The sequence below is a fragment of the Malus sylvestris genome, chromosome 11, assembly GCF_916048215.2.
Source record: "Malus sylvestris chromosome 11, drMalSylv7.2, whole genome shotgun sequence".
NCBI lineage: Eukaryota > Viridiplantae > Streptophyta > Magnoliopsida > Rosales > Rosaceae > Malus > Malus sylvestris.
In genome coordinates, this window is record NC_062270.1 from 25,100,744 (window position 1) to 25,115,822 (window position 15,079).

General features: G+C 37.1%; 1 pseudogene; it reads left to right on the forward strand.

Moving 5' to 3' along the window:
• Positions 1–3,683: 3,683 nt before the first annotated feature.
• Positions 3,684–6,278, forward strand: LOC126590325 (pentatricopeptide repeat-containing protein At5g65560-like; annotated as a pseudogene).
• The last annotated feature ends 8,801 nt before the right edge of the window (positions 6,279–15,079 follow it).

Consider the following 15,079-nt stretch of genomic DNA (forward strand, 5'->3'; position numbering starts at 1 on the left):
AGAACTTCAAATTCTTAACATTATTTATATTTTAAACTTCAGGCCAAAACATTATACATATGCACTCAAAATTTATTCTCGATATCGACATCATTAGAACCTTTAGGTTCATAATTTGGAATTCATGCTCATACTTAATCTATACATGGATTAAGGAATTATGGTTCTCATTTAATAGTCGGTGGACTGAGGTACTTATGGCCGTCATTTCAATTGAGTTGAGGAACTGCTATTCTCTCAATTGATTCAAAAACTTCAGGTTTTAATTTTGATCAAGGAACTTCAGGTATGATCTTTTTATATAATGAGGATCAAGGAACTTCAGGTCCAATCATTTTATATGATGGAACTTCAGGTCCAATCTTTTCACACAATGAAGATCAAGGAACTTCAGGTTCTAATTTGATCTAGGAACTTCGAGTCCTGTATATACTCATCATAGAAAATGTGGAACAATAAATAAATTAAAGCAGAAGGCGATAATTCCAGCCACTATAAATAAATTAATTTAAATAGTAATGATTGTGACAATAGCTTTAATTCAGCACCATTCACATAAATATCAAAACTTAAAGACAATAATTGTTATTATAAGAAAGACGACAGTGTCGCGCCATTCACAAATATATATTAACATATGAAGGGTGAGGGTGGTCAATTGGTACCATTCATATTATAATATAGATATATATATAGTATATGATGGGCGATTATACCCGCACCCATCACATTAATAACAAAGTTAATAATAATAAGGAAAAAATAAATATTAACTTACTATACTCCCTTTCTCCTTTCTAACAGTGGTCATGTATCACAAGTAGTGTCTGAGAATTATAAGAAGATCAAACCATTGGATCTGGCTTAAATTTTTGTATGATATGGATAAGAAGATAACAAACAACTTTCCTGAAGAAACAGTTTCAATCTGAGCTACTACTGCAAATGGAGTTTTGGCACTCATAAGATGGATGTCCAGTTTTCTGCGGAATTGGTGGATTGGTGTTTCAAACATCTGTGATGATCGGACTTTTGGATTTTTCTAAAATTTGGATATGTAATAGGTACTAAACGGACGAACAACTTTCAAAAATGAATTATTTTGATCCATGGATAAAATGTTGGATAAAAATTTGGATATGTCATATTTTCTGCCAATAATAATAATAGTTATATAATTAGATGTATATTTGCTTTAAGAAAATTAGTTGTACATAAGTATGAAGGTAAAGTAAAAGGATTTTCTTATATGTAAGATTCCTGTTGACAGAGGTGAGAGGTAGGTAGTGTTTCACCGGATTTATGGTATTGTACTTTTCACTGACACAAGAGATTCTCGTGCTGATCACATGTTGTGAAATTTCGGATATGTGTGCAGTGCAAGATTCTAAAAAATACTAGGCACTACTCGGGTGGCGGGATAGAGCCTAGCGCCTAGGCATTTTTAAGTAATTTATTGTAGATCTTTATCATATAAATAAGTTGGACTTAAAAAATCAAATAAATAAATAAAAACATTGTTCAAAAAATTAATAATTTATAAATATAAATAGTCAGGTCTTGGTTTATCATTAAAAAAATTAAAATGAAATTGTATTCTCTAGTTTAGAAAACGTAACCTTACTGTGACTCTCAAAAGATAGTAGGTGGGTTGTCCTGGTTTTATGTATAAAAAATATAAACTATCAAACTACTCTTGGTTTCATCAATTCTTTTGATATTTTTTATTTATTTTTCCACTATTTCTTTGTGCCTTGGGTCTTGGTTTTATAACTTCTTTGATATTTTATTAATTTGTCTACTCTTTCTCCATGCCATTTTTCCTCTCATTCAAACCCCCACTGTATCAGTCTTTCACTCTCTTGCCTATACCATTTCACTTTCTTTTCTCAGAAAATCAAGTTGTCTTCCACTCCGCTCTGAGAGCACATCGACAAAATTGCAACCTTTTTGTTTGCTTCGCAAATCCACCGTTCTCATTTATCCACCACGTCATTGTTCTCTCTCTTTTCCACCCTCCCTCTTCTCATCAAACTAGCAGCGAGCAAAGACAAGAGACGACGGCGACCAAACATAACAGTCTACAAAAAAACAAAAAACAAAAAAAAAAAAACCACCGCCTGGATCGTTGCCTAAACCGCCTAAAATTCCTAAAGAGCGCCTAGGTGGGCGTCTAACAACAACACAATTTTGCTGGAAGATTTGGCCTAAATCGCTGTGGTACTCCATCGCCTAGCGCCTAGACCGATTTTTAGAACATTGGTGCAGTGGAATATAAAGTAAATAAGACACAATATTTACGAGGTTCAGCAAGTGTGCCTACATCATCGGGACAACAATATTACTTTCTTTCGTTATCTAAAATATAGGAATACAAAATAACTGTCACTATTTTTCCTCTTCTAGCCTGGTTGTAACAACCCATTCCGATTATTTAATGGATTTTGAATCGGGAGGACATTTCTATAATTTCACAAAAAATGGGATATTTTGTTTTGGGTTTTGCCTTTGGTCTTAATTGGTGTGCCCAAGGGGCCCACCCTTTACTTGTCCCCACCCCATTTTCCCTCTCCCTCTCTTTCTTCCCTTTCCTGTAGCACACACTCTCTCTCACTCTCACAACTCTCTCGCTCTTACTCTCGGACCTCACTCTCTTCTCCCCACTTTTCGTTCTTTCTCCCCTAAGCTCTCCGAGCCCCCCTTCTCCACAACCACTCACAACCACCTGGAACATGATACCACGAACCCCGAACTGAGGACCTTAAAGCTCGATAGTAGCGGAGTCCACTTTTCACTCTCTCCCCTACTTGCTCCGACGTGGGTAAGCTTCAAATCACCCTAAACCTTTTCCTCCCTTGTCCTCATATTTCATTGCTAATTGTATTTATATGTTTTGGATAACAAAAACCACAAAGAAACACCACAGAAAGGTTTCCCAGATTCTAGCAAAAATGCTGTGATATAGTTATTGGCTTCGGGTCGAGAGATATAGTTATTGGCTTCGTGCCGGGAGATATAGTTGTATTGGCTTCGGGCCGAGATATGTAGTACCACAGGCGATTTGATACTACTATTTAGCACACTATATATGATATATGTTTTATGAAGGTTTTATGGCATGCTAGGGTTTTCGGAAAACTTATTACATATTATGCTATGAGTTTTCATAAACTTTTGGGGTTAGTACGTTGAATAACTGTTTCAGTATTACTTATATATATCAACTTGGTCCACTCATGTTTTGTTTTATGCCCCCCTAGGATTTAGAATCGAGACGTACAATCCTGGCGTCAGGGTACTTCCACATCAACATCTTCGAGTCATCTCGGTGTAGGACCCATTCCTTTGCTCACTTAATTTTATATTACTTCTTTTAGTGTTCTAGTTAGTTGTATGCTCTGAACAAGTTCCTAAGTTGCATATTCATTGTATTTTAATTCATTTTTATTTACATTCATTGTTCTCATGCATGTTAGTATGGCTTCATCACCTTCGGATGTCGGCCAGCACGTGTCTACCTTGGTGTTCGATGGATATCAGGGTCGGTCGTGTCACTGGCTCACTAGTATTTTCTCGTACATACCTCTTCTTTCTTTTCTCTCTTCCTTTCCTCTTTTCTTTCCTTTCCTCCGTGTGTTTCTCACTTCTCTCTTTCTTTTATTCTTCAATCTTTTATAGGCAAAATGTCTAACAAACCTACCAAACCTACTCTCTTTGACAATGTTGTAAAGGTGTGGTCATACTTAGATGCTTATTATAATGGGCATTCACACCTTCATTTACAACATAACCCTTATTTTAGTTGATATAATGATTTTGTTGCTCAAAAATTTTCTATTGATTGAATAATTTATTTAAAAAAAAAAAGCCCAAAACTCATGGCTTTGAATTAGAGTTGTTGAAAATGGAACTAAGATTGGTTTAGTAATAGATGTGGAAAAAGTAAAAAGTCTAAAATACCCTTAAATTTGACAGTCCTTTAATGGAACGAGATAAAGTGAGATCAAAATAATTGAAAGTGTTAGTTTTAAAAAATAAAATGAGACAGAATCAATTACAAATAGTAAACTAAGATTAAGTGACAGTTTCAACGGCACTTCGATTAATAAGTCTTTATTTTATTTATTTAAAAGTTTTGAAGCTAGAAGCGTACGGGATGAAACATATCTTTTTGTCTTTGACAATTGACGCATGGCTTTCAATTCCATTTTGCTGATCATATCGGTCAAAAGCTTCATATTAGCGGAAGCTACATATTGCTTAAGCTACTAGTGGAAAAACCTCCCCCTCCTCCTAAAACCCTTGTCTTCCCTCACCACCGCCGCCCGATATCTCTTCCGAGCTCTTCGCCGTCCTCTCTCACCGGAATTAATATATTTAAAAAGATGATAGAGAAGGGTTGTGAACCAAATGTATATACTTATTGTGTGCTCATTGATAGCATGTGTAAGGAAAATAAGCTTAATTATGCCAGAAAGGTGCTAAACCGGATGCTGGAGAACGGATTGGATCCTAATGTCATCACATACAATGCATTAATTAATGGGTATTGCAAGGACGGAGGCTGCACGTGAGATGTTGGCTTTGATGGAATCAAATGATTGTTGTCCAGATGTTTACACATTCAGTGCACTGATTGACGGGCTGTGTAAAAGGAATAGTGTGCACCAGGCAATGGCACTGCTTAATAAAATGCTTGAACTGGAGCTCTCACCAAACTTGGTAACATATAACTTGTTAATCCATGGACAGTGTAAAGCAGGTCATTTCGATAGTGCTTATAGGTTGCTTAATTTGATGACTCATAGTGGTTTGGCTCCTGACTAGATTACTTACTGTGCTTTCATTGACAGTCTCTGTAAGTGGAACAGATTACCGGAAGCTCAAACCATGTTTGATACTCTCAAGAAGAATGGCATCAAGTCAAGTACAGAGATGTTTACTGCTTTAATTGATGGTTACTGCAAGATTGGGAAAATCGATGCCGCCCTTTCTTTATTTGATAAAATGCCTACCGAGGATTGTTTGCCAAACTCATATGCCATCACTGCCTTGATACATGGGCTATTCAAAGAGAGAAAATTGATGGAAGCATCCTCAGTCATGGAAACAATGTTAAATATAGGTGTGAAGCCTACAGTCCCTCATTACAATATTTTAATTAATCGTGTTCTGAAAGAAGGTGAATTTGATCATGCTCATGAGCTTCTCAATAAAACGGTTTCTGTCGGTAACCAACTTACTGTAATTACTTACAACACATTTATTCAGGCATATTGTGTGCTTGGGAATATAAAGGAAGCGGAGAAGGTGATGATTAAGATGAATGTAGAAGGAATTTCTGCAGATTCATTGACTTACACATTTTTAATTGATGCATATGTCCGTATGGGATTAGTTGATTGTGCTTTTGATGTTCTTAAGCGCATGTTTGATTCTGGTTGTGAGCCTTGTCGTCGTACCTATTCCTTTCTAATCAAATATCTCTCAAATGAAAGTTGGTCATGACAAACAGTAAAGCAGTGGGTCTCGATATCATGTTAAATGTCTCTGGCAATATTACTGATATATGGAAGACCATGGATTTTGAAATTGCTTAGGAGCTATTTGAGAAGATGGTTGGACATGGTTGTGCTCCCAATATGAACACTTATGGCGAGCTTATAGTAAGATTTTGCAAAGAGAGAAACTTGCAAGTAGCTCAGAGGTTATATAATCATATGAGAGATATGGGTATTTCTCCTAACGAAGGTGTTTATAATTCTCTTGTTAATTATTGCTGTCAGATGCAAGTATACGGAGAGGCAGCAATGCTAGTGCATACTATGATTGAGCATGGTTATTTACTAGCATTGGAGTCATGCAAGTTGCTTGTATGTGGACTTTTTGATGAAGAGGACGACGAGAAGGCTAAGGCAGTTTTTTGTAGTATGCTTCGCTGTGGGTATAACTATGATGAAGTTGCTTGGAAACTTCTCCTTGATGGTTTGGTTAAGAGGGGCCATTTAAATAGAGGATCAGAGCTGCTAACAATCATGGAGAAGATGGGTTGCCAGCTTCATCCGGAGACAAATAGAATGTTGACCAAGGGACTTAATGGAACATGATAATGATCCTCAATGTTGTATTTAAAAAGAATTGGATGTTGCAAGGGGCTTGTAGCTCAAGTGGTTTCGAGTGTTGAACCCTGCACCCGAGGTCTTGTGATCAAATTCCCTCCCTCCCCCAACATTGCTTGCATCAGAAAAAGAATTGGATGTTTTTGTCACACAAGAAGCCTTACAAACTGTGAATTTGATGTTGTGCCCTAGCTTCAGCACTGATTGTAGCTTCAGTGCTTACACAAAGTTTACAAGCATTTGTGAAGATCATGAGGCAAGTTTGTATTTAAAATCTCAGATTCATTTTGTTAGACGTCCTATTGTTTATTGTGCTTTGTATTTTTTTTAATTTTTTCTAACTCAAATCCATGCATCACGTTTCACTTGTTCAATGAGTAAATTATCTCTATTTCTGAAGCGAACTTACGAATGAAGAGTTAAAATTTCATAATAAACTAGTGACAAATGGACAATTAGTTTGGCAAAATATTAAAAAGGAAACAAAAGTGGATTAGTGATATTTAATAAACCTACCACCTAATAAACCTTCCTTGGAAAACTATATATTACTTTCTTTTTCTGATTCATACATATCTTATCTGACACATTTCCTAAAAACTTTACATTTTGAGTGTGAACAATCTGGAGTTTGTACTAGAGCTTGCCAATGCACGTAAGCACACACACACATATGTATGCATGTATGTATATGCATATGAAGCTATACATTCTGATCCGTAGATATGTTTTGCAGGGTATAGCTAGAAGGTTACCACTTGGTTCATGAGAAAGCATTAAAGCAATATCAGTATCGTGTGCACCATATGTGTGTTAAATATCTTCCAATTCTTTGGGGCTTCATCAGTATCTTGTGCACCATAAGTGTGCTACTAAAGGTAAAACCCAATCTATTGTTTCATTAAATTCAGCTCCATTGTTGTTGTTTGGTGCTCCATTACTCCGTCTTTGTTTGCTAAGGAAGTGGAGGCAAATAAATGAGTTTGAATGGGTTTGAGGTTTTAAATTTGTCTTGGTGTCTTACTCTTGCGATTGTAGATTTATTTGGGTTGCTTTGGTTAAGTCTCAAGTAATTTAGTGCCTTTAAATTACCAAAGCTTAATTTCATTTGATTTTAGATGGGAAATTTGAAATCATATTGAATTAAAGCATTTCTTCAGTATATCCCTGGCTAAGAATTAAAATTAAATAAATAAATTACTGGTCAAGGTAAACAAATTTATTAGCTTATAATTGAGATAAACTCATGTATAGAAATCTAGCCAGCAAGTTCTGAGAGTAATGATACCTAATTTCCAGGCAATTTATTTTGTTTTATTGTATTAATGTAATATTTTGTGACCGGGATTTGTAGGTCAGGGGAGATGATTGAGTAAAACTTCATTTTGTTCCAAAAGAAAAACAATTATGGAAAAATCATGCATTTCCCATGGCCTTCTTTTTTGGGTTAGACATGGTTATGGTGTCAGTAGATATTGGATGTCGTATAACTATAAACTCGTATAAAATTATATTTTGTCATGTCCTAAGCCACCACATCAGGGAAAATAATAACTTGCAGCAAAAAGGCAGTAGCCGCAGCAGCAGTAACTCGAGGATAATAAGTAAGCAGATGTGCGAGTCATCAACAAGTCAGTAGCCCCGAGTCATAGCAAGATCAGAATTGGCACAAATGGATGTCAGGGCAGTTGATTGGGAGTGATGTATTCGTTGTGCAAAAGGTGAGAATCATAAGCCCAAACTTGTACATTTTGTTCTCCTGAATTACAAAAAAGGATGCAACAGATTTGTCTAGGAGGCCCGTTGCAGTTTTTCATTTACTTTTAGGATGAAAATTTGTTCGCTTCGAAGAAGGCCACAGAGCCTCTGAATTTGTTGTGTTTTGTTTGATCAGTTATTTGAAGTGTTAATTTAAGCCTCCATAGTGGCTTCCTATGGTATAGGGTTGATTTTGCATTACTCAAATCTGTTATTTCCCTTACGAATAATTATCCTCGTTCTTCTCTTTCAGTACATTTCAAAATAACAAGATTATCATTTTAACAAATTTTTGTTTTGCTGTTGTAAATCACCATTTTCCATCAAATTAACCATCTGCCAGCTTTGTCGGCAATCTGCGAATCACAGCATCAAACTTGAACAATCTTTTCTAAGAGAATGTCCCGCTTGCTGGAAAACAATACATACACCACCAGGAGAAGAGGCTTTCCATCAATAACAGTTTCGTTTCGCTTGTAAATCCATCCATCGGAGCCTATTGATCCTTAACTTTTGCTTGACAATGTCTTTTCTCAGAGAGAAGCTGCGATATATTGTCTGCCCAACAGCAGTTAGAGAACATAATTCAGCTTCCCAGCAGCGAGTTGAAATGGAAGGATATAACCATCAGTAATTGGATTTCACCAAGTCTCCAGTAAAGTTATTTATTCAAACAATCCATCATCAGAAACTAATCAAAGTTCCTAAGCAAATCATAAAATTCATGAGTCAACAAGAAGATCTTTATACTTTTTGGCAGAGATGGCTGCTTTGAGGACATGTTCGGCGCCAACTATGGACTTGATCAGAGCGCCATTGAAGCCACTCAAAATGGTCAACCTATTTGTGTAGAAATCACCGGCATCAACTATGGAACGAGTTTGAAAACACCAACTGTGTCACCACATCCCCATACCCTTTCTCCTTAAACCTGCTCTTGATTGCCTCGTAATCACTCTCCCATCTAATCCTCGAAGCCTCATCTAAGTATGGTAAATATTGCTCGATCATTGCCTTCCACTGAAGCTCAGCCACTTCAAGCAAGTCGTAATCTCTCACATAGTGCATGATCTCATGAGGAAGCAGGGCACGGGCGGATATCATCTTGGAGTTGGAGTTGCCGCCTGAGGCCCCTTCAAACACTTCTGAGGCAAGCAGGAGCAGGGCTCTTGCTCAAATGAGAGAATAAAATCTGCATCAATGTCAGTTCTATGAACACATTTTAAGGGGTCCACAATCTCCTCCATCAGCCGCATGGAAGGGAAATAATCGGCAGCATTGGTTACCCAAATTGAAAGTGGTTCTTGTACTTCATCATGCTGTGATCATCATCGTTTAAGCGATTGAAGCAGTGCTCAAAAATATCATAAATCCGCTAGTGGAACGAGTGAGAATTCTCCACCGCGTCTGAGGATCTTGAGAACATCGTCTGAAATTGCCGAAAAGTCAGCAACAGGGAGGAGGTCGGAAGCGATGGTCTTCGAGTGGTTCTGGTGGAGCTAGTACGCCGCTGTGTAGAAGGCTTCTTCATACTTCTCTTTGCCAAGCAGGCTTTTGTGGGAAGTAAGATCTTAGTGAATAAGAAAACTGAATCTTAGAGATAGAGAAAGAGAAAGATTAGAGAGACAGAGAGAATGTAGAGAGAGAAAGAGAATTGTGAAAATGATTTTCATTATATTTCAATATCTCTGTACATGAAGTATTTATACATAAATACCAAAGCTAACTATTTTAGCATTCCCCTAACTAACCCATATAGACAAGAACTAATCTGGTGTTGTACACCTTTGGTAACTATGTGAACCTACAGTACTCCTAACAAGATATAGAGGATATAACCAACTCTATTTGGTGAAATCATCTACTAGTATTAGATAGTATTTGTAACCAGTACAAGAGAGTGAATGGGAGGGTCCCCATACATCAGCATGAACCAAATGAAACGGCTTTACTGAAGTACAAGGCAACACAGAGAAGGGAAGCTTAGAAGCTTTGCCCATTCGACAAGCGACACAAAATGGCATTTTATTTACTAAACCAGTTACAGGTAAATGATGATTATGTAACACAGAATGTAAGATAGCATTAGAAGGATGTCCAAGCCTCCTATGCCAGAGATGAATGTTAGCCTTCGCAACCATCAAAGCACGAGGAGACACTGTTATTCCAGAAGAGCCATTTGAAGATGTCCAGTAGAAAGGATAGAGGCCACCTTCACTGGGGCCCTGGAAAAGCATCTTCCCAGTGTTTAGATCCTTGATATAGAACCCAAACGGATCAAAAGTTAGAGAGCAGAAATTATCATTGACAAATTTGTAGACAGATAGTAGATTATGAGAAGCTTGAGGGACAAGTAAGACATCTTTAAGACGAAAGACTGTATTAGGTGTGCGTATAAAGGCATGACCAATGTGTGAAATCAACAGACCTTTACCATCACCCACAAATAGTTGTTCACTGCCAGTGTAAGGGATAGTAGAGTTAAAAAAAGATGGATCTGGAGAAACATGATGAGAAGCACCACTATCTGTTATCCAGTAATTGGGTGGAGTAAATGTGGTTGCAGACATAGCCATAGGTGAATAACCAGAGAATTGAGGAGAGCCATTTCCATGAGTAAAGCCAGAACCATGAGGAGAGCCAGTGGTCATTGAAGAGGCAAATTGCGAAAGATGATCACAATGAAGAGCATGATGACCATGCTGATTGCAAAGTTGGCATGGAATCGACTTCCCAGAGAGAAAAAGAGATTGACCAGACTGAGAGCCTCCAGATCGAGATGGACCAGCACCAAGAATCCCACCAGTTTGGTGATTGAATCGATTACCCCCAAAATTACGATTCTTATTGAATTTGGAACGATTTTGGTTGCGACCTCGATAATTCCCTCGGGATCCAGAGTGATAACCAGAATTAGGAGAGGATTGAGCAGTATATGCATGAAATGGAGTGGATGCAGGTGCTCGATTTTTACGCTTTTGAAGAGAAATTTCCTTACTCAAAAGTAAACCATGAATTTCATCAGAAGTAGCAGAGTCAGTTCTGGTTTCAATAGAATCAACAAAAGATTCATAATCCTCAGGAAGACCAGACAGAATGTAAGCAACCAAATCAGATTCAGAGATCGGTTCACCCGCAGCAGCCAATTTATCTGAAATTTCTTTAATTGAATTAAGATAATCAGTCATCGAAGAGTCACCTTTCTGGATCGTCTGAATCTTGGCACGAAGACTGTGAACATGTGAACAAGAAGCGCCAGAAAAGCGTTTTTCCGGAGAAAGCCACAAAGATCTGGAATCATCCATACCAACAGTCAAAGGCAGAAGATCTTCAGAGAGAGTCGAATTTATCCAAATCATCAATATCTGATCTCGATCACACCAAACGTCATACGCAGGATTAAGAACTCGAGTGCCAGTAGAATCACAGACAAACTGAGAAGGACAGATGTCAGTGCCATTAACAAGCCCTAAAAGCTTGAAACGCTTCAAAACTGGAAGAAAGAGGTTGCGTCAGGTGATGTAATTGTGACACGTCAACTTAGTCGGAACCATGCCGGCGATGTTCTGAACGGTGACAGAGGTAATCGAAGGATTCAAAGCATCAGCGGGAGGAATAGCGGCTGAGGACGAAGAATTGGTAAAGGTTTCCACAACAATCATGGCAAATTTGCAGAAGAAAAAAAAACAACAAAAAATAGAGAGAGAAGACAAGAAAGATTTGTTTGGCAGGAAAGAAAAGACGAGAAATATCTGTTTGGCAGGAAAGAAAAGTGCGGAAAAATCAAGAATACGGAAGCGGGAGATCAACGTCGGTGGACTCCGGCGAGGTGAAAATGATTTTCATTATATTTCAATATCTCTGTACATGAAGTATTTATACATAAATACCAAAGCTAACTATTTTAGCATTCCCCTAACTAACCCATACAGACAAGAACTAATCTGGTGTTGTACACCTTTGGTAACTATGTGAACCTACAGTACTCCTAACAGCTTTGACCGTCACTGTCACTGTCACTACCACTGTATAGGAGGTTAAAAATGAGCTTGCAAGTTGGTGGTGGTGGTGGTGGTGGTGGAGTGGGTCGTTCGAGCAACAACTTTGGTAGTGGTGGTGGTGGTGGTGATGGAGTGGGTCATTCGAGCAGCAGCGTTGGTAGTAGTGGTGGAGAGTGTAATTGTGACTTGCGAAATAGAGCCGACTTGGGTTCTACGCCATGCTTCCTCGTAAAAGGTGTAACAAGTGCACAACTTTACTAGTGTTTTGAGTAATTCTTCAATAATTTTTATTTAGCACTTTTTTTATGTTTTGAGTGCAATAATATATTTTACAATAAAAGGAGGGGGGAGTTCGGCTAAGCCACACAATGGACAACCTAATTTGGTATCGAGTTTACCATCTACGAAATTTGTATCTAAAATCTCACTTATAAGTAAAAATGAATATCCCCAAATCGTAGTACTGAATGGTTATAGAGCATTTTTTAACAATTGATTCTAGAATCCTTAAAGCTCTTTTAAGGTCTCTCGTCCAAACAAGTCGTTTTTCAATTAAATTCCACATCGTTTTTCAATTAAATTATGCATTTGTTGTAATATTAATTATAGCACATGTTTGATTGTATAAATCGCTAGTTGGTTGTATTTATGGTACTAGAAGATCTTATCTCTTTATAATTATAAAACTTGAAAGGCAAGGAATTATCTTGTTTACTATAAATAAATAAAAACACAAGGCATGCATCAGGAATATGACACACAAAATTCCTTAAGCCCTTCTTCATCTCTCTTTGTTGCACTCTCTCCCCCTTCAGTAAAATAGATCACGACACATTATCAGCACGCTCTTGACGCTGCACTAAAAAACTAAAGGATATTATACTACAAACCTGTTCACAATATTCATCATCGCAATTCAGGTTCTTCTAAAACAAGGTCTAAATTTCAATTTTCTCAACCCAATTGTATGAAACATTCACCATTGAGCATGAACCCTAATTTTTCATTACCAAATTATATGTTCTACTCAATCATTGTTCGCAATTATATTATATTAGTACTCTTATAATTGTGGTGAACTGATTTTATGTAAAGTAAATTGTAGCAATGATCCCTTAACTTTAATTATCATTGGTCCCTCAATTCATCAAAACGTGGAACTATGGTCCCTCAACTAAAAACCGGTTATCATTGATCCCTCAACTTTAACTCATTTAGAGCAATGATCCCTAAGTTTAACTTAATTGTAGTAATGACCCTTCCAACATAATTCATTTTGATAAAATTCTGACGAAATTGACAAAAACCAAAATTTAACGGCCAGATGTCATGTGAGTTGCGCCATCGAGCCACTCCTGCAGTCAAAAACCGAAATTTTTGTTGGGAGTTTTAACGAAAAGCCCACGGTACTGTTCACTTTAACGAAAAACCACATTTTTACACTAAAAAGTCAAACATGGTACTATTCACTTTACCCTTTATTTTGTCCTTATCATTAAAACTCAAAGTTTTCAAGCCTTTTTCATTAGTTTTTCTATTTTTTTTTCTTCTGGGCCTGTTTACTTCGGCCCTTATGAAATCTTGAACCGTATTATTAGGAATTTGGTTCCTACTTTTTCATTAATAGCCCAAATTAGTTTGGGCCTGGCTTCTGTCAACCCACCAACTCCTTTGCTGCCCAGCAGCCATCAGAGGGGCTTGCATCCTACTTCAACCTATAGTTTTGCGTCGTGACTTACTTTTTCCACTAGCTGGTTTGTAGCCTAACCGATTAAATAATAATTTATTTTCTTTTGGGTCTCAAGCTCCACATGTTATAGGGCCCTTCCCTGTACTTTCATACCCGAAGCTACCCATCTTATTACATTTGTTTTCAATTGTTTTATATATTTTGTCTTGTATATATGCGTTTGTTTTCAGGTGTTATAAACCCGAAGTTCACACTTTTAACTCGAACATGAAGTTTCGAATTAAGTGCGTTAGAAACCTGATGTTTCCTAAAACTCACTACTCATGTACAGACTTGAAGTTATCCATGATTAATCTACTAAAACAAACCATGTCTTAGAACCCCAAGTGTTCTAACTTTGATGCTTATGGATGCTTTATTTCCCATAGTATCAACCACAATATTGTTTCCATAATTTAGCAAATTGTCAAACCGTAACAAGTTTGATTTCACTAATTTGGAGTTTCTTGCAGAAACTACTTTATGTGGTACAAGATATGAAGCTCCACTTGACTACGAAAAAGCTAAAAAAATCCATTGAAGCTGACAATGGCATGAAAGAGATGAATGACGTCATAATCTTCATTTGAAGATTTATGCCTGAAGTATTACAAATGAAAGTACCTTGCTAAAGAGAATTACATGACACTTTGACTCACTCCACAGAACTTTCAATCATGAAAAATGATCTATTGCAAGAAGCAACATCATTGAAACCTTTACGTCCATGTGAGTACAATTTTGAATGAATAAGATTTTTCTCGTCCTTCCATGCCTTTACCTTACTCTTGAAGCAGCAATGTAGAGAACATAAGTTTACGAAGTCCTCCGATCGATCTAATTACTGTCAGGCACGCCCCTCCTATCTTGAAGTCACTCACTCTGCCTAAAGCAAAAGTGCTTCACGAAGCCTACTTTAAATTTCGAATGTGGCCTCGTCATGGGTACGAAACCCAAGTCCGCAAATAGTGGTAGAATCAAGGCTTGCTAAGAGCAACTCCAGTGTAGGAGCCCTCCCCCCAGGCAATTCACTATTTAATCCACCTAGTGAACAGTAACTGCCCTTAATGAATAGTGCATTCCCCTGTCAATTGCCTTTTGCATCTCCACCCCTGCACTGAATAGCCCTGGCAATTGGCAATAAAATATTAATATTTTTTTATTTATAAAATAATACATAATAATTTTATTTGTAATTTCGGATAAGATTTTTAATCGTTCTCGTTGCACCACGTGTCATTATCCGAAAAGCCAATAGCAATAAAATTTTTGTATTTTTGTATTTATAAAATAATTCAAAATAATTATATTTGTTATTTCGGATAAGATTTTTAATCGTTCTCGTTGCGCCACGTGTCATTATCCGCAAAGAAAATTATTGGTGATGGATTTCCGATAAGATTTTTAATCGTTGTGTCAAGGCACGTGTCATTATCTGAAAAGACAATTATTGGTAATGGATTTCTGATAAG